General features: G+C 35.6%; 1 pseudogene; it reads left to right on the top strand.

Annotated features, from left to right (window-relative positions):
• The first annotated feature begins 3142 nt into the window (after positions 1-3142).
• On the top strand, positions 3143-20728 carry LOC149546102 (leucine-rich repeat receptor protein kinase HPCA1-like; annotated as a pseudogene).
• The last annotated feature ends 609 nt before the right edge of the window (positions 20729-21337 follow it).

Genomic DNA, 21337 nt, shown 5'->3' with positions numbered 1-21337 from the left:
TATTCTAGACTATGCTAGAAGTAAATAATAAAGATTTGTCTACAAAATATGCTCACAAATTTCACAATTTTATTCCAATTTAACTTAAATCAAACGTAAAAAGATTGCATTAAAAATATTCATGAACTTTAAATGAAAGTTAAAGATTACATTAAAAATATTCATGAACTTTAAATGAAAGTTTGGCATTCCTATTTTCTTGATATTGCAACTAATTTCCATGAGATTCCCAATAACTTTTTCACAGCATAGCAACAAATTTTAAATAAGAGTACAATTTAGATTAGAAAGTTGCAAAGGCAAAGACCACCATTCTATTTTAACCCCAAATCACCATTTGATTATGATCACCTTTACATATTTCATAAACATTAACCTAATTTTCTTTAAATATTTTTTAATTGATTACAATGTTGATTACTCTTAGTATACTTGATTTCCTCTCCTTTTCTTCAACCACCACTTCACTCCAAATCCTTCACTTGGCCCACATTTTTTATCAAGCTTTTGCACACAAATAATTTCATGGCAAAAATTTAATTATATAGAGAATATTTTAATGATGAAAGTGAGAAGAGAGGAGAGATACATATCAAGAAATGACTCCATAGAGAAATACAAACACAAATGAAATTGCAAAAACAAACAAAAGATTCACTACCTCAAGGATAAAAGTGAAAAATAGTGATTATTCAGAAAAAAATACCTTCTACTCATAAATTTTTATTTTATAGACAAAGTCCTTAAAAGAATTAAAAACTGGTTGTCACAATTAGAAACGTGCAAATTCTAAGATTAAATGAAAGGAAATTAATATAACCACAAACAATTCAAAATAACCAGAAATATATTTTTACAATAGGGAGTTGACAATTTTCGAATGGAAATTTGTAAAATTCTCCCACATATAAACCTGGATGAAAATTTGACTTAATTAAATTTAAATTAAAAATAATAAATTATCAAATAATTTTAAATTATATCTCTTACTTATATTTATATATATATATCAAAAATGTTAATACAAAATTATATCACACAATTAAATCCAAAAGCAAATATTTAAATTCCTAATAAACCCAAAACCTGCACTACCACTATTCTCACCCAGCTCTCCATCTTCATGTGCTTCACCCCACATGAACCAAATTTTGAAAAAAAAAATTATTTTATCCCCCCAAAAAAGAAACTCTAATCTAAATCGACTCTCCCATTACAGAGCTCTGAAATAAAGCTCAGTCCATGAGATAGTATATGATTCAACCGAGGTAATAAAGCAGGTCTGATGACAAGAAATAAGGCAGAACAAAGGCACATGGCCTGAGACATTGCCATTAACATATTTAGATTATTCAGTCACTTCACCAACACACCATTCCTCTTCTCCCACGTGTCCTCATAAAACTGAAATTACACTTTTTTCCCTGGCCCGGCATGAAAACTGCAGTGGTGGTGTCCTCTCATCAGGCTAACACAACAATTTCCATTTCAATCTAACAGAAACTTGACTATATGAAATTGATGAGCTATTTTTTTCATCCAATGACTGAAAAATCTTAGAGAGAATCACTACCATTAAAACAATCTGATACGTCTATTTTATTACCACTTCGGACGCATCACTGTTACATTTTGTCAAGCTAATCACTGTGGAGATTGATGGCTGGTTGTAACGTCTATACCGCTACAAGAACATCCGGGAGCTTTCCTATCTTGTTGACTGTTTCTGTCTAGATGAAATCCTTTGGAACTGCCATTTAAAGACAAGTTTCTATTTTATTGCATATATGAGATGTTAAAGAGGCAAGTTATTGTAACGATCCCAGCTTTGGTGGACTTCTTAGCAGATATCAATCTAAAATGGAAGCTTGCATTTAGAATTTCTACTCTAGAAATATTTCTTCGAAGAGAAGCTATTGCTGACAATTTGTTTTAATTTCACAAATTGTGTTGACCTACTATACTCCCTGTTCTCACTGTAGTGGTTACGTCATTCATCTACAGCAGCATTCTAACGATTTAAAACTCAAATATTTCACGAATACAGGAAAACAATCTGCATTTCTTTAAACTTATAAAGACTCCTCTACCCATTTCTTTAGTTTGCTGGAAGTGAATTTTCTTCATACGTACAATATTGAATGCAATGCCATAATCTTATATAAAGAATTGCAAATCCAAACGGTTTGAAAAAATTCTATCATATCTGTGATGGATATAGAAACTTGTATACATAAACAAAATGGACTACTTTTACAGCTTTCTCATTCTTTAAAGATGACATAAACTCAATTTCCAACTATTCCACTTAAATAATATATACAAGATTTTACAATAAATAATAATAATAATAATTTCTATTTAAAATGCTAAATAAAAGATTTAGTCGCATGTTCAGAATTTTTTAATGATTTGATTACAATTACTAATCTTTGAGACTTACTAGAGATTACATGGCATTTATTTTTACGACTGTAAGCCTCAGAAGTTGCGGGGTGCACTGTTTTTTCAGTCTTAATTAGTAATAGTGTTTGAACTGTGACCATTTCTGACATGCATCGAGTTCAAAAAGGATATGGATACCCAGCATTTTAGTGGATTGAGTTTGATTTTTCTTTGCATGGGCTCCATTTGCTTTGAAGTTACAGGCGTCACAAACAGCAAGGACGGTCAGTTTTTCTTAAAATTCATCATTTTCTCTTTAAACTAGGTGAAGATTCTGTTTTATCCTTTTCTCGTCATTTAAAATATGTTAGAGAACACTTTCACTACTAAAAATTAAGCCGAAATTAGAGTTAAGCAGCCATGAAGACATGGGGTTATAATTTGGTTATTGTGTTTTACATACAGCTTCTGCCCTGAATCTCTTGAGCTTGCTATGTGAAAATATGGTGCCAACGAACTGGAATAGTAGCACAGATCCCTGTGACTCCCGCTGGTTTGGGGTGATTTGCACAAATCTTACATTACTGTTAGGCAAAAGCCTACAACACAATGGTAACTTGTGAGCCTCTCATTTGGGAGGTCTTGGATTTGAGTCTACTCCAACATAACACATAATAATAATTAATTTCAATAAATAATAATCACCAATCTAGACTTCGGCCCATTACATATTGATATAAAGAAAAATCTTTATTACTGTTTTTATCTGTTTACATAAAAACTCAGTAAAATTATTAGTTCTTCTAACTGGGAAGCATACCTACCCGTATATCATATTTTTGTTTCCCTGGATCCCTAACTGTATATCATATTTCAACTTGCTATATAATAAATGTATTCGTTTTCGTGCAGAATATTATCAAGTGTCAGGCTGAAGGGATCTCTGTCAAATGAAATTGGTTCTCTCACTGCACTTGAAACTTTGTGAGCACCACATACTAGTAAATGGAATGAATGATATTCCCAGTCTATTATAGCTTTTATATAATTTTTTGAATTAATTTAAAATTCAATGTTTCAGCTCACACTACATAATTTATCATGGGAGTTTGATAGTTATATTAATGTAAACTATTATACATGATTTAAAACATCAAAATTCTTAAATAGTTAGGACAGCTTAATCAAGAAAAACTTAATTGAAAAATAAGAACTGTAGATATTATAACAGGATTCTGTACTCCTATTGGTTTTTACCCTTTCTTTATACGAACATTTCAGGGATTTGTCCTACAACAAAGACCTGAAAAGAAGGCTTCCAAACAGCATAGGAAACTTGCTCTCCTTGAAAATTATGTGAGTTTAACATTATAACCCAGCACAACAGCTACAAAGTTCAAAGTATATTCACAAAATCATACTCTGTGTGTTCTCCCTAAGATTCAGTTGCAGTGATGTCGTTCTTATGACTAGTAAGCTTCTACGACCCACAGGAAGGTGATTGAGTGCAATTTCTATGGAGAAATACCAAGTGCTTTGGGCAACCTGACAAATCTTAATATTTTGTCAGAAATTTAGTGAACTTTTCCATGTGTTTATTAAGAAGTATTTTGGCAATTGAATTTAGAAAATATACACAGAAATATAAAGATTTTCTGAAAATATTTGTTTTTGTCAGGGCTTTGAGTTCAAATGAGTTTACAGGCCCAATTCCAGCAACTCTAGGTAAGCTGACCTATCTTGAATGGCTTGACATTGCGAACAATCAACTTACTGGGAGTCTTCCAGTCTCCAAGGGTGCTCAATGAGGATTAGACAAACCTGTTAATGCACACCACTTGTAAGTAATAAGATACACCATTTTATTTGATGAGTTTGGACGTCATAGCAATGAAATATTAAACGTCTGTGGTTTTTGTAGCCATTTCAATCAGAACAATCTCTTGGGCACAATTCCTCCTAAACTATTCAGTGAGAATATGAATCTGCAACATCTGTAAGTGAATAGTATTGTTTCTTCATATCTGCTAATTTTCAATATGTGATGTAGACATTGACTGTGTTAAGTACTACTCATCATCATCCACAGACTATTCGACAATAATGACTTTGAAGGAGAAATCCCCACTACTTCGGGACTCCTGAGTAATTTGCTGGTCGTGTGGGTAAACAATATAACTCTTTTTTTCTTGCTATGCCCTATTTATGGTTTTAATAGTTGATTCACAGATATGAAATTTATGGATGGTCGTTTAATTTGTGTTTTTTGGTAAAATATTGTGGGGAAACAGGAGGCTTGACAGAAACCAGATAACAGATTCAATTCCCTCCAACATCAGCAACCTAGTAAACCTTCAAGAGCTGTAAGCAACTTCTCTTTTACTTCTTCACTGATTGCAACTGAATTTTGATGTGGTTTAGGTGATGCATAATAGATTTATTTTATACATCTCTTAATTGTTTGTATTGTAAAAACTATATATTTTCATATAACAGATTTTGACTAAATTCCTCTCATCTACATTAAATATGAGCTTGTTGTTTCTGGATTCGATTGCGTAAAAGTTATTGCTTCAATGTTTCAGATCACACTCTGTGATCCACTTCTTATGCTATATTTCATGTTCCTCCTCATGATGTCACAAAGTGTGATCTGAAATGTTGATGCAAAAACTTTTACGCAATCAAATCCAGAAACAACAAGCTCAGTGTCATATGGATTGTGGAAATCTTCTTGTTCTTACATTAAATTTATTTTTTAAACAAAATAAAGGGTTGGCCTTGTCTAGATTTATTAATAATTGAAAATAATCAAGATATTAAAATTGATTGCTATGTTTTGATTTTAGGAATCTATCAAATAATAAAATAAATGGTGCCATACCAGATTTATCTGCACTAACTGGACTTGAATAAATGTAAGTGGGTGATACAAATTCACATGTATTAATAAGCTATTTTACTATTGCAAAATCTCTAATTCATTTGAATTCCCAGAGACTTGAACAACAATTCTTTCAATTCATCCAAAGATCCTTCTTGGCTAGCCAACACAAAAAGGTTGACCACCATGTAAGTTACTCAAAGATCCAATTACATTTGAATTTGAAGAGAAAATCTAGATGAATGGTCCAATAATTTTCCTGGTTGTTTCAGAGTCATGGATAATTGCAGCTTAACTGGACAAATTTCTTCAACAATCTTTGACCTGCCAGCACTTGAAACAGTACAAATGAAAAACAACCAGTTGAATGGGACAGTAAAAGTTGACATTAGTGATTTTAATGGAGTGCAATGGATAGACCTTAGAAATAACAGTATAACTCAAGCAGATGTCCAGGGCAATACATCTTTATGGTGAGTAGAATGTTGATTAGTATCCTCGCATTTCATTGTTGTAATTGGAAGATGAGAAAAGGTCAACTTGATTTAAAATGATGAAAACAAAAAGTTTTGCAATGCTGATTGTCTCTATGTAAAATTTACAGGATTGCAGGAAACCCAGTTTGTATCTCAGGATCTAGTCTCTCAAGCTCTAAATCGTGTCAAAACATGGAGCAAGAGAAAAGCTATGAAACAGTTATGAGACAATGTGGGGACAAAAACTGCTCTGCAGAACTGAAGCCCAATCCCATGACACGCAAGTGCCAACAACCATATGAGGATGAATTGATATTTAAGGCTCCCTCATTTTCAGATCTTACAGATATACAGAGATTCAAATACTTGGAGGATGATCTAAGGTCTGACATTGGTCTAGAAGAGATCTATCTGTGTTGCATCTATTTTGATAGCACCAAGTTTCTGATTGTGCCAGTGAAATTTTTCCCAGCGGATGCTAGGTCCTTTAATTGGTCAGAGGTTATTCAGATTAGTTTCAATCTAAGCAATCAATTTTATATAGGTCCAGACGAATTTGGAGCCCTTTTATTTAATGCAACTCCATATCAAATCAGTAAGCAAACCATTGAATTTTAATCTGGGTTGTAAATTCATTGGTCCTATTCATAGTGGACCATAACAAGAGACTATTAACTGTTGAGTGACCAGATTGCCTACTTGATTGATTGCAAATGCAGGGTCTGAAGGATATAGCACATGTCTAAGTTTGGCAATAATTGCCGGAACAGCTGTTGGGGCAGTTGTTTTGATCTTTGCAGTTGTCATAGGAATTTATGCATGGAGGCACAAGAAAAGAGCAGAGAAGGCCATTGAAATGCACAAACCCTTTGGTACAGTATTGTCTTCCATTTTCTTAATCTTCTTCACTAAGCACCCCTCAGTTGAGAATGTTACTCCCGAAATCAATCCCAAATTGATTTATAATCTCCACTGGGGACTTTTTGAAATTCTTTTGGATTGAACCCTAAGCATTTCTACCCAATTTCCAAAAAGAATTTACTGAATTTCATTCTCAATTTTGAGAATTGAAACCCAGAAGAACTAAAACTAGCACTTGCACCAAAAGAAAGTGCACGGGATATGCCGATAGGTGTTTGATTTGAAAGCATAATTAAAGATTTATATAATAAAAGTAGGTTTTACTAATAACCCCTCCCATGGAATATACATCCTTTTGACATTAGATAAATGAGAGGAGCCTTAGCCTTTGGTGTAATGTCTATCAAGCGTACTTCAGATCTTTTTTTTTTATTAAGAACATATTGTTATAGACTCCAAACTAATTAGCAAAACCATGTTAAGTTTCATAGTATGTATTAATTCATTCTTAATGTGAACATATTTTTTAGGTATATTCTTTAAAAAAAATCCATAATGGTGTCCTTCTGCTGCTCCTATTGCCTCGAGTTGGCCTGCATCAGGTACAGATCCCAAGTGGTCATGTCCCCGTCTAGATGTGGTGATTTCACCTCCCAAGGCGGAGAGAGAAGAAGTTAAAGAGAAAGATGTTGCCATTGATGGGTGGGGTCTTCCTGAGCCACCCACCAACCATTGATCTTGCTCATATCTTCTTGGCTCCTTGATGGATGTATCAAGAGCTCCAAGGTCAATTCTGATGTTCTGACAGACAATGTCAAACATCTGTGCATCATGCTTTGTCTAAGCTTGAATGGATGCAATGTTAGACAAATTCGTAAACTCAACATCAAATCAAAATCTTCTACTGCAACTTTTTCTCAGTCCTTCGGATCTAATTTTGTCAACTTTATGCTCAAGGTGCTCCAAAGTTTCTTTGTGACTTCCATCAGAGATCTTTGCAAGCTCTTCACCTTCTTGTTTTTGTCAATGATCTTTCTTAGTGATGAGATCAGTTTAGTTTGATTATCTTCATCAAAACTTGTTAGTACTGCAAGTGTGAGGGGTGTCCTAGAAGAACTAGGTACACTTGCCTTCATTTCCTCTTCCTCCTTTTTCTTCTTTTCCTCTTCTTCTTTTCTTTTCTTCTCTTCTTCCTTTTTCTTGTCTTCCTCTTCCTTCCTATTTTTCTCTTCCTCTTCCTTCTTCTTCTTCTCTTCCTCTTCCTTCATTTTCTTCTATTCCTAGTCCTTCCTCTTCCTTCTTTTTCTTTTCTTCTTCCTTTTTCCTGTTATCTTCTTCCTTTTTCTTTCTTCCTTCCTTGTTCTTTTTCTCGTCCTCCTTTATTCTTTCATGTTCTTCCTCTGTTTTTCTCTTTTTTTCTTCTTTTCTTCTTTTTATTGTCCTCTTCTCTTTTTCTTTTCTCTTCTTCTAACCTTTTCTTTACTTCATCTTGTTCCTCAGAGCTAGTGTAGCTAGTCTAATTACCAACATTTGTGCCAAAATCCTTAAAAAGTTCTTCTGAAGTGTCAAAAATCACCTTCATGTTGTCAATCTATATCGTGTCATTTCCATTGGTGACCTATGGTGGTGTTGATGTCTTATTTAGATCTGGCATCATTTGTATAATGGTCTTTTCTATCTCTCCGCTGGCTTCCTAATAATTGCCTCCCATTATCAATATGGTTCTTGTCTTGTTCCTAAGATAAGGTTCAAGACTCTTCATTAGCCTGGCTAAGTGCTCGTTACTGTTAATCTAGCATAGTTTTTAAATCTATTTTTCTTCGATGCCTCTATCTTCATCAACTACCCTCTTTCTTCTATTCATTAGTCTCTCATAGAGATCCTTAGGTATCTCATTCTTACCATCTTCAAATTTCTTATCAGACAATATCAAGTGTCTAATAATGGCATTCTCAAGCTCCAATCTATCAATTCTAGTGTAGAGATGATAAAACTTGTTTAACTGCACAAATTTACCTTCATCAATGATTGTCTTGTTTAGCTTCTCAATTTTAGGCTTCCATGCCTTTCTTCCTATGCTTGCAACATTTGGTTTCTTATCTACTGGCTTCTTAGGATCTGTCTAAACTCACATCTTCTTCTTAGGTATATTTGGAATTATTTCCTTGTGTCTCTTTCCAGGTCCTATTGCCATAGCTTTCATCCTTTTCTTTCTACGAGAATCAAGGGATTCTTTTTTTACTTCAACCAACTTAACTGATTTTCTATTGACTTCAACCACTTCCACTTCCTCTTCTTCTTCGGGTGACTTAGACAATAGAATGGAAGGTGTTATAGGTGTCTTCTCCTGTGACACTGCTGCATATTGTGTTATAGGTGCTACTATAGATGATGCTGTTATTGTGACTCCCTCAGATGGTCTTGTCGATGCCAAGCGTGGTATATACATTGATGTTCCCTTGCTGACCTATCTGCCTCATACCTGTGATGATATGCCTTACTGCACTCACCTCTTCTACTATCATCCCTGCTTGCTGCATGGTCTTCTTCATCACTGTTTCAACCTTTTTCTTTGTTGTCTTCTCAATTTGTGCTTGGTTGACTGGTTGTATCAACTCTTTGTAAGTCCCAAATCTATCAAATTCTTCATCCTTGTTTGACTTAAGGATTGTCTTAACATATCCTTCAATTTCTGCCTCAGAGACTTCATAACCCAATGGCTCAACATATAACATTCTTGGTTCTACTGCTCCAATGTAAGAGTAATCAGTATCTACCATGAAAAAAACGTTATTTTAAAACTTTTCTACCATGAAGGGTGGAATTGTGAATCTTTCTCTTAACTCTTTCCAAATTGTCTTCATAATATGATCTGCGATGCTGTTGACCTTTTCAATAAGACGCTTATTGTGAATTTTTGATATATTTTCCATTGCACATCTGTCACTTCTAATTTATTCAGATACTGGCATGAATGAAAACCTCTTAATCAAGTAGAAAAACATGTGTGTAATTAAGGATTGGAATTTGAACTGACCACATTCTTGACCTTTTTTATTCTTTCAAGGTTCTCAACCAACTGCACTCCAAGAATCTTACTCAAATTAACCTTTTCTCTTTCCATACAAATCTTATAGGCTTCTTGTATGAATCTAGCTGCCATGTCATCTTCTCTTGAACTAGAACATATCCTTTTTGCAATGATTCTACTGAGAAATCTAACATAATCTTTCTTGATCTTGCTAATGAATATTTCTCTACCCTAAGCATTTCTACCCAATTTCCAAAAAGAATTTACTGAATTTCATTCTCAAATTTAAGAACTAAAATTATTTGGGATTATAAGTAAATGTACAAAGTGTTTGGTCAACTGGTTTTAAATTCAACTTTTATTTTAATTGTTGCAGCCTCATGGGGAGCAAGAAGCATGCATGATGGAGACACCCCTATACTAAAAGGTGCCAGATGGTTTTCTTTTTCTGAAATAAAGACAGCAACAAATAATTTCTCTGAAAGTAATGGAATTGGTTCAGGAGGATATGGAAAGGTAGTAGATACGCAGTTCTAATATTTGGGGGACTTCAACAAGTGTTTCAACTATGATTTGAAATAGGTTTGCATTTTAAAAGATGTTAAGCAGTGTTTGGTTATGCATGATTTTCAAAACTTTTTCTAGATTTGAGCCTCATCATTCCTGCATTATCTACAGGTATATAAGGGAATGTTGCCAGAAGGTGAAATGGTGGCAATCATAAAGGGCTCAGCAGAGGTCATTACAGAGTGGTACAGAGTTCAAGAATGAGATTGAGCTTTTATCCCGTGTTCACCATAAAAACTTGGTGGGACTGATTGATTTTTGCACTGAGCAAGAAGAACAGATGCTAGCATACGAGTATATCCCCAATGGAACTCTAAGACAAAATCTCATTGGTAATATCTCCTTCTCATCTCTACAATTAGAAATCGGGTGTTTTACTAAAATAACAATGTGTAGTGATGTGATGTCAATTAGACCTCTGTCCTCTACAACAAATCACTAAAACGCTGCTCAGCTCCAGTGTAAGAATCTCGTAGCACACTCAACAGCTAAAAATTAAACAAGCAACTAAACATTCTAATTGAAACAGCAATTAGAAAAAGGGTCCATGGTCATTCTAATCAGAATTCCTAAGGAAAAGCAGCAACACCAAAGAGAACTCATTGATACTAAACAGCACCAAAATCTATAGCATCTACTACCAAGAAAAGACTTGGTTGCCGAATTCGTCCAAGACAGGCTGGATCAGGATTCATGCTTGGATCCTTGAGGATCCGAGCAGGATCCTTGATTCTGCCTGTGGATCCGTCAGGATCTGTGGCTTGGATATTTGGCCTGGATCCTGCCCAGATCCTCAAGGATCCAAGCCACAGAATGAGGATCCATAGGCAGAATCAAGGATCCTGCCTGGATCCTCGAGGACCCAAGCAATAGCCCAAGGATCCTCAAGGATCATAATTTCATTTTGTAATTCAGTAATTCAATGTGAATGTGTTGATTTTCTTTATAATCATGAAAATAAATCAATTATCAAGTATACAAGATTCACAGATCCATACTAGAATCATAGATTCATATTATGAAATGATTTAGCTTTAGAATTATGAATAGTTCTCTCATTTTTTAGTGCGTGTGTGTATATATAATTGGGAAAAATAAAATTCCTGAATCCACGGATCCAATTCACATGCCCGAATCGGATTTGTTTCACGATCAGCAACTAAGAGAAAAGCTTTATTCCGCCATTGAAATTCTACCTCTCAAAAAGAACCAAAAACTTCCCTCAAAAAGGAGAATGAGACCAAAAATAGGACTGTCATAACAGACAGTTGCCCAAAAACAGCACAGAACAGCTAAAAAATATATAAACTGAAGAAAGTTGGAACATCCTAATTAATCTACCACTACCAAACATTTTCAGTTAAGGAATGATACTGTAATTACATTATCTTCCCTGCCTTTAGAAACTCCGAACCTCCTGATTCAGAAGAGCCTAATTTTGTAAATTTCTTGAGATCTTTGTCAATTATCAAAGGTTGTTATAATCATAGTTCAAAATATCATTATCACCAACATATAGCCGGAAAAAAAAATTGGTATATACCAGAGATAAGTCCGAAACTTCTCAGGAACTTAAAGAATGGTTTACATTTAATTAGAAATGTATTATTTGTTTTGCAAAATTATAAAAGGATGCATCTAATGAGTTAGTAAATGAGTAAACACACCAAACAAGCTAATCTAGATATGTAGAAATGCAAATATGTAACAGAATCGCATCCTCGTGTGGAATGCTGATGGCTGAGCAGCCATAGTCTCATAGTCTAAAGTCTGAAGCAAACTAAAAATAGCAAATTGTCTTTGTAAAACTATAAGCAAATACAAATGTCAAGTACAATATAAAATAGTAAACTAGTCTACATCTTCCTCTTCCCCTTCCTAGTACCTCTAGAAAAACCTACAGGAGTGGGAAGGGATCTAGCCCTAGTAGTGCATTGTGGCTTGACTCAACCTCCATCCTAGATATAGATGGTGCTGACAATGGCAGTGACTCATCATCTATATCCTCCTCACTCTTAGTGCCCTCATGATCATCCTCCTGAATGCTATCCAATCCAAGAGCGAATCCACCATCCCCCATAGCCTGCCTCTCCAAATCAAAGATGTTATCATCTATGAACAATGAAAGCTGATCCTGTGATGTCCAATCACAGTTAGGATCTATGTCATCCAAATCAAATGGACCAACTGGTTTTAATGCTGCCTTTCTTATGAGCAACTTAAGGATGCAATATGTACATAAACAAAGTCATTGAGGCATTTTTGTGCTAACTTGTCCCTCTTTTTCATGTGAATGGCCTTCAATAAGCTCCAATTACAGTCACAACCAGATCAGCAACATGGCTGACATAAGATGCAATAAGTAGCCAATATATCAACGATAAACCTGCAATCTCTCGGCAATAATTTGAAAGAAATTGGTGTGATGACATAATTTTTGAGAGCAAAAACTTGTCATGATATTTTGTCTTATCGTTTAGATATCGGAGATATTTTAATCTATAGTTGGAATCAGGTAAACCCACCCATTTTAGAAGATATATTTATTATTCATATAACTTGTGGCAGAAACCTTAGTATCCACTATTCTTTCAATTTATTCTCTTTTTCTCTGTGGCAATACAATGGTCAGTTCTTTCGACATATTTTCATCAGGAATTGGTTCAGGACCAGAATGGTAAGGATAACCATCTACAACATTATAAACTGAACTGATATCCAAATATTTAGGCAAATCCAATAAAATAGATGTCTCCCTTATTTTCTATAGTGTTTTGCATGATCACACAGTTTCAATTTGTTATGCGTTACCTAAGGAAATATTTCCCTACACAAAGACAATATGACATGTTCACCCTCGTGTAATTTCTCCCTTCGATGCAAATCAGTATCCCTTTTATAGTGCTCATTGGTCAATTGTAGTTTGTCTCAGTTGCTGCTGTATTTCTTGTATATGTCTAGAAAAGTCCTTTGAGTCTTGATTGATTCCGCTCTCATTCGGAAGATCAATAAGATCAACCACCTCATTACAGATTGTGTCTTAAAACAGATTGGAAAAGAGACTTACCGGTTGACCTATTGATGCTGGAGTTAAATGGAATCTCCATCTGTACCGAAATCAAATCCCATTGCCTTCAATTTTCACCAACCATGCACTGAAGCAAATTACCTGAACTCCTTTTTAACACCTCAGTCTGTCCATCTATCTAAGGGTGATAGACTAAATTATACCGCAGTTCCATATCAAGCTTTTCCACAAGGTCCTCCAAAAATGACTTAAAAACCTGTTATTCCGATCACTAGCAATAGTTTTGGGCAACTTATGTAGGCGGACAATTTCTCTAAAATGGAAATCAGCAACCTTACCGCATCCCTAGTCTTTATGCATGGAATGAAGTGGGTCCTTTATGCATGGAATGAAGTGGGTCATCTTTGAGAACCAATCCATAACAATGAAAATGGAATCATTTCCTTGCCAAGTACAAGGTAATCCCAACACAAAATCCATGGAGACGTCAATCCACAGTCCCACGGGAACAGATAAGGATTTGTATAAACCTGTATTTTTCTGCCCACCTTTAGAATCTTGGAAAACTCTAAATGTAGAACTTAGTTGAGGCCATAAATATTTCACTTAACAAGCTATAAGTTTTTTCCCTCCCAAAGTGTCCTCCCAGCCCATTTGAATCATATCTCGAATTAGTTTTTCCCTCGTAGTCTCAAAGGGAGTACAAAGTTAAGAGTCCTGAATAAAATTCCATTTTTCAATAATTAGACTTCAACAATTTAGTACTTGCATCAGTCAAGGGTAGCAATAACTCTGCTAAAATATGGATCACTTGCATATTCTCATTTTATTTCCTCAAACCCAACAATCTAATTGGTCCTTGGGATGAATAGGTGGCATCTTATACTTGAAGTATCAGCCACTACATTAATTTTGCTGCTCAAATGTTACACTACTTAAAGTATCAGCCACTACACTCATTTTGCCACTCCAATGTTGCAGAAAGAAAAGTATAATCCTGTAAAAAGGAGACCCATTTGGCATGTTTGGGGGATAACTTGTGTTGGGAGTTGATATATTTCAATGATCGATCGTCTGTCAACAAAAGGATAATTGATGTAATAAGTAGTGCTTGTTTTAATGGTTGAATAATAGCATACAATTCTTTATCATAAGTAACATATCTCTTCTTGACATCATTTAGTTTCTTACTGAAGTTGTCAATAGGCCTAAACTCTACCCTCCTCTCATGACTACTTCTAAATCATCATATTCCATGGTTAAAAAACAAAAAATCTCAAAGTCTGGTAAAACAAATATAGGGGCTTCAGTCACCTTTTTGTTAAGCTGTTTAAAAAAAAAAAATATCAGCTTCTTATTCCCAAGAAAAAGACTTTCATTGAATACAATTGGTCAAGGGAGCACATATTCCATTAAAATTTCTAATAAACCACTTATAGAAGTTAACAAACCCATGACACTCCTTATTTTTCTAAAACTTTGAGGGACAGGCCATTCAAGTATAGCATTAACCTTTTCATGATCCATGCATACTCCCACAAAAATCACATTTCCAAGGAAAAGCAATTTGCTAGTTAAAACTTCCCTTTTCTCAAGATTTACAAACAGCCTCTCCCTTCAAGTGTATCAAGAATAATATGAAGGTGTTGTTACCTATTTTTGCCTCCCGCCAAAAATTTGAATTTTGAATGCAGGCCAACCCAACGGTCTCTCCCCACTTTTATATTATTTAAATGGCATGGAAATATCGAAAAATAAAACATTTAAAACTTTATGGTATTTCTTTTCTTTCCTGTTTTGTTTCTGCTTACCCGCAACTTTCCGCACCGTCAGATCTTTGGTGATCTACGGTGGGCACTTTCCCGCATTCTCAAGATGAACTACCTTTACATAATGTGGGGAAGCCCCTTTGCGACGCGTGGCAGGTGAGACAAACATTTTGTGTGGACCCCAAAAGGACAGCAAGGTGGCAGAGGTGAGCTGGCAGTTTGATTGGCTCCCGCTTTCCAATATTTTGTCTTTTGTTAGACTTTCTGACAATGCGGGCAAGCGCCCTGGCGACACGTCATAGTGATGTCACAGAGGATATTCACGTAGGTTCAGAGGACACGTAATATGAGCACCGTCAGATCTCCCGAGATCAATGGCTGGCGCATGCTCGCAATATGAAGATGCAGGGATGTTAAGGAATGCGGGCAAGCGCCCCGCTGCCACGTGTCTTTGTGGGGTCAAGTTGATTTCGTATGTCGCAGGGTGATGCCAGATGAGCCAGGTCAGGCTGAGTCAGATGCTAAGTGGTTCGTGGGCCCAGAAACTTTAAGGGGGGCAAGCACAGTATGATAAGATCTTCAAGATCGTTGATCTCATGGAGATCAACGATCGGCGCTTTCCCGCATTCTGGAGATGTGAGGAAATTAAACATTACGGGGAAGTGCTTGAAGGACACATATCCTTGCGGGCCTGGGGAGATACATTATGGCTAGGGCGTTGGTAGTGAGGGCTGACAATTGGGAGACTGTCACGGTCAGAGTTGCAAGGTGGCACAGTTAGTTAAGAAGATGTGGTCAACCGCGTGGAGACTTTGCGGGGTGGCAAAATGAAATTAAATCATTAGTCCACGTGGCTCATCTTGATGCCAGGATTCGGCTAACTTTTTGACTTCACTGACTAATGAGCCAGAAGCAAGGGGAATCAAGTTTTCTTACACAATCCGATCTTCATGATCGATTCCAACCACTCCCGAGTGAATGCTGTTCTTGGTAAATGAAGGAGAACACTCCACCACCCCAGTTTATCCATCTACTTGGTCAGAATGGCTTAATGGCGTCATTTCTATCAGGGTCCTACTTTCACAAAATATCAAATTTCATGGTATTTGAATCCGTGCCCAGATCAGATTTTCTATAGAGACTTAATGGCAGTTGTTGTGGAGTAACTTCAATTAGAGGACATCTCAGTTATGCCTGAACTATAAAGACAATTTTTGTAGATTTTGTTTTGGTCAACTCTTCTCTATTTTCTCTGATATTGCCCTGCAACTTCAGTGTAAATCCCCTTTGCCTCTGAATTGTATGACATTCTACCTTATCTCTTTCAGCAATTGATGTAAAGTGCAAAAACTATTTGCCTCTCATTGGTGTATTGTGGATATCTGCATTCTTGCATGACTGTATCTCTTTTGGCCTATGAATGGTATATAAGCGAATCCTCTCTTTCCTTGTGTCATTCATTTTGGGTTTCCTGATCTACATGTGATTGTTAGATTAAAGCAAGTCTGAATGTGTATATCTTTTGGTGTTATGATGGTTCAATAGTGCATGTATGGGCAGAGATCAAGGGATCAACTTGTTACTTATTATGGCTTTAGAAGTGTTGTCTTTCCTTTATGTTGCACCTCATAAGTATTATTTCTACACCTGGATGGATCATATTTTGATCATATTGCAAAAGCCTGCTCAACAACAAACAGCATGCGATCATCATCAGTTCATCTTCACAAGGGCCAATTTGAATACTATCAAACAAGATTTATCTACAAGCATATATGATCCTTTTTAACCAAAAAATCTTATAAGGGTTAGATTTTGGAACACAAGAAAATTAATTTGTCAACCATTTCTATACACAGAAAATTATTGGTGGACCCACTATCGATGATCACCTTACATACTCCTTACATTTGTATTTGGTTCAGAAGACACTTCTCCTCTTCCAATCAACTTCACGAGGTTCCTTGTCCCTAGATATTAAGGATCTTTTTGGCATTAGGTTCTCACAAGATTCAGTCTCAACTTCTTTTGACCAAGGCTTTTCTTCTCGATTGGCTATCATCACCATTCAATGTTTTGAGGACATTTTGTAGCCTTATGGACTTCATCACATAAAAAACACTTTAAGGTTTTTGATTCCCTGATGGTAATTGTCTGCATCATCTACTTTTGAAGCTTCCTATTTTCCAAAAATGTGGCTTCACACATTCATCTGGGTCTTCTCTTTTAGTAGGCTTTGAGGAACTCCCTTATCACCTCTTCATTGTCTCTAGTAATTATCACCTCTCTTACTCACAAATTTGCCCTTTTGGTTTAGTTTCTCTTCTACCCTTAATTCATTTGCATAAGCTTCTTCCATTGTAGGTACTTTCAACAATGTGAACTCATCATGAAGTTGAGACTTTAGTCCATTGACATACCTAGCACCTGTCTGCCCTTCACTTTCTTCTATATTTATTCAAATTTGAAGCCACATGAACTGCTCAATATAAAGCCTGTACTGACTGACCTTGTTGTTTCAAATATCAAAAGTCTATAAATAATTTTTGATGGTAATCAAAGTGCAAAAATGCAGCTCTCAATTGTTTTAGCATCTTAGGGAAAAGTCTAATCTTATCTTTTCCTCGTTTCCTTCTCAAAATCTGCAGATTCTTCCATCACAAGGCTGCATGCCATTTCAACTTGGATGTGCCAATTTTCACTCTTTTTGTATCGTCATCATCATCATCCTCCGTTTTAAAGTATTTCTCAAATACTTGGAGCCAGTCTAGAAATGTATCAGGGGCTCACCTTCAAAATCAGAAATTTCAACTTTCAACTTAGAACTGTCTTTTTAAGGCTTTAATAAACCTCTCCATAGGGTCTAAAGCATTCACAACATTCCTTCAAGGCTTGCATTTCTACTGCCCCTTCCCCCCTATTCACACAGACTCCCCTATGGGCCATTGTTAACTGGATTGATACCAAGGTCCAAAATTAATGCACATTAGACCTCTGTCTTCTGCAAACATCTAAAACTCTGGTCAGCTCCTGTGTAAGAATCTCATAGAACACTTAGCTGCTAAAAACTAAACATTCAAATCAAAACTACTTATAGAAAAAGAATCCGTCATCATTATCTTCAGAATACATAAGGAAAACTATTCTAGAACAGTAGCCACACAAAAGAGAATTCATTGATGTCAAGACCACCATATTCTGTAGCATCCACTGCCAAGAAAACACCTTATTTTGCCTTTAGAACTCTCCCTACCTAAAGAACCAATAACTCCCCTAAAAGGAGAAAGCAACCCACAATAGGACTGTCATAACTGACAGCTACCTGAAAAAGAAAAACACTGAACAGCTAAAAAAGGAAATAAACTGATGAAAGATGGAGCCCCCTAATTAATCTGCTATTGCAAAACTTTTCCTGCCAAGAGTAGGTTCAGCAGTTACATTATATAGTATGACTATGAAAGGCGTCTACAAAAATTGAAAGTACATATCAGTCTTGCAACGTGGCATCTCATGGAGTTGCAGCAGAAGAATAAAGCTATGTATTTTACCCTTAAATTTGACTATATAAAGCTTGACTGAATCGACATTCTTAAAGAAAATCAGAAATCTATAGAACTGCTCTCATGCTGTACCACAAGGAGTTATTTATATAATCCTATTGGCAGCAGTTACACAATCATTTCAAACACACTCCATAAGAAAATATATAGAAAAAATGCAGCCCTTCATTTTCCATGCCGTAAGTTTGTTTTCAAGTTTCAACTTTGTAATCAATTAAAATAGCTGTCAGTTAACTCTTGTTGTAATGAACTAACCTTTTGTGGATTGACTGCAACTAAACTGAGCTAAACCGCATTTCACATCCACATGCTCAGACTTGTAACACCGTCTGATTTTCTATAAGAAAGGCTTTGTACCACACAAGTCAATAAGCAGGATGACATGCTGACCTGCTATACAAGTGGACGATTCTTGTGAGCCTGTGCTTGATTATCAGAGCATGATTATATTAGGTTTTGATACAAGGATCATATTGACTCAGCATATTATCATAATAATCTTTTTTTGGTAAATGCTTTTGATTAGAGTTATGAATCGAGAGGGTTAAAGCTCCTAACAAAGAAGGAAAAACAACCAACATCAACCAAGATCAGCAAGGAACATCAAAGGCAAAACAATAAAACAAACCACCACCCCACATAAGGATTTTTTAAAACAGCTGACAACATGCCACAAAAGAAAAAAGTCACCATTCGTGCGTCGCTTTTCTATTTGCACAATTATATTTTGTGAGTTGAAACGATTCTAGATCAAAAATTAATTGTATGAGAAACTGTTCTACAAGAAAATAAATTTAAATGTGTTGCTAATCTAAATATTTTGAAGACGTTATTAAAGTCTATTCGTTCAATGTCAGGTGAGTTCAAACTGGAATGGTCAATAAGGCTACAAATAGCTTTAGATTCTGCCAAAGGATTGAGCTATTTGCATGAGCTTGCCAATCCACCAATTATACACAGAGATGTCAAGTCTAGTAACATATTGCTGGATGAAAATCTGAATGCCAAGGTTGCAGATTTTGGTCTGTCCAAGTTGGTTTCCGATGGTGTGGATGCTGGAGACAAAAGCCCAATCTCAAGTCAAATTAAAGGAACACTGGTATGTATGCCTTCAAATTATAAATTAACCATTAATCAATCGGTAAAGAAACAAGGAAAAAAAATGGAATGCGACAGATTCCTCACATGAATAGAGTTGATCAGCTTAATATACAAAGGAGGTTATAAATTAAAAAGCTCAACAATAAAAGCCTCCTTTACATGGCATGTGATTACAATCGGATGAAAATACAATCCATCTTTGATCATCTTGAATACTAACATCAACAAATGACCAATATTGCCAATAAAGCTATGAAAGAAAACAAAACAAGCCCAATTTGAAAACTGTCACTTACACATGGTGTTATTGTATGTCGTGCAGGGTTACTTGGATCCAGAATACTACATGACCCAGCAGCTCAGTGAGAAAAGCGATGTGTATAGTTTTGGTATTGTTTTGCTGGAGCTGATTACAGCACGTCCTCCCATTGAAGGAAGGAAACACATAGTTCGACTGTTGGAAGAAGCCTTGGAAAGTGGAGGTATAGCATGCTTGCGAGAGGAGCTAATGGATCCTGCACTAAGACATGGCAACCTACAGGGCTTGGGGAGTTCTTCGGTTTGGGCTTGAGCTGCCTAAAGAAATTAGGCGCTGAGAGACCCACCATGAGGGAAGTAGTGAAGAAACTGGAATCCATTATCGAAATTCAAGGCCCCTCTCATGATTGTAAACGCTACAGGTAAATTTTGTAGTGACAATGAGGAATGTAATTCCATGGTTCTGGCCGAGCAAGGGGAAGAGAGCTGTGCGAGATTAGAAATGACAAGAACTATCAATTGTACATTCGCCTGATAAACCCTTGGACAGAAAAAGGAAAGATCCATCTTTTTATTTAAAAATGCGAAAGCGAAAGCCCCGTGCACCGTCCAGAAGGCGCACTTTGACGGTACCTATCTACAAATTAATTGAAAATAAAATATGTCGTATGCTAATTTTGCAGTTAACTAATCCACAATATGTAATATGGTATGGTCATCATTTTCATATTCATCACAGATATCTATAGAGGCGTATTCTTCTGAAAAATATAGCGCGAAGACAAATATTAGTAGATGTGAATCATAACACAAATATGAACCAAGCCCTACTAGCAATGAGGGAAAAACGGGTAGTGAATCATTTTAAATTACAAAAGTTCTAAATTTCTAAATTTTAGGATCAATGCTAAGAGATCACTCTCACACACCACAAATGTGGGTGTAAAAAGGGTTAAGTTTGGATACGAGTGGATTAATAAAAGTGGGATTGAATGATGTGGATCAATATTAAAGAGGACCTCAAACTTAGTATAAAAGTGGGCATGTGATTATGTAATCATATTAAGACCTTTTTTTAAAGGCAAGTGATGTACATTTCGATGACATTATTTCTTAAAGAAAATGAGGGAGGGTTATCTTGTACAACTAAGAAGTGAACAATTGCTCATTAACCTAAATAAGTGTAGCTTTATGAAAAAAGAGTTGATATCTTTGAGATTCTTTATATTTTGATATATATTGCATAGTAGTTAGTAAGCTTCGATAAAAAAGGTTAATTAAAAATTATAGTATCTTTCTGTTAGAATATATAGTCCACTGATATAACTAAGAGGGGGGTGAATCAGTTATCCAACTAATATCATAATTAACAATCTTAAACAATCTTAACCATATAAGTAATGTAAACCGAAACCAC

Source organism: Cupressus sempervirens, chromosome 7, assembly GCF_028749045.1.
Source record: "Cupressus sempervirens isolate cs-2001-9-10 chromosome 7, ASM2874904v1, whole genome shotgun sequence".
Taxonomy (NCBI): Eukaryota; Viridiplantae; Streptophyta; class Pinopsida; order Cupressales; family Cupressaceae; genus Cupressus; species Cupressus sempervirens.
Note: the sequence above shows the minus strand (reverse complement) of the source record. Positions and strands in the feature narration are given on the sequence as shown.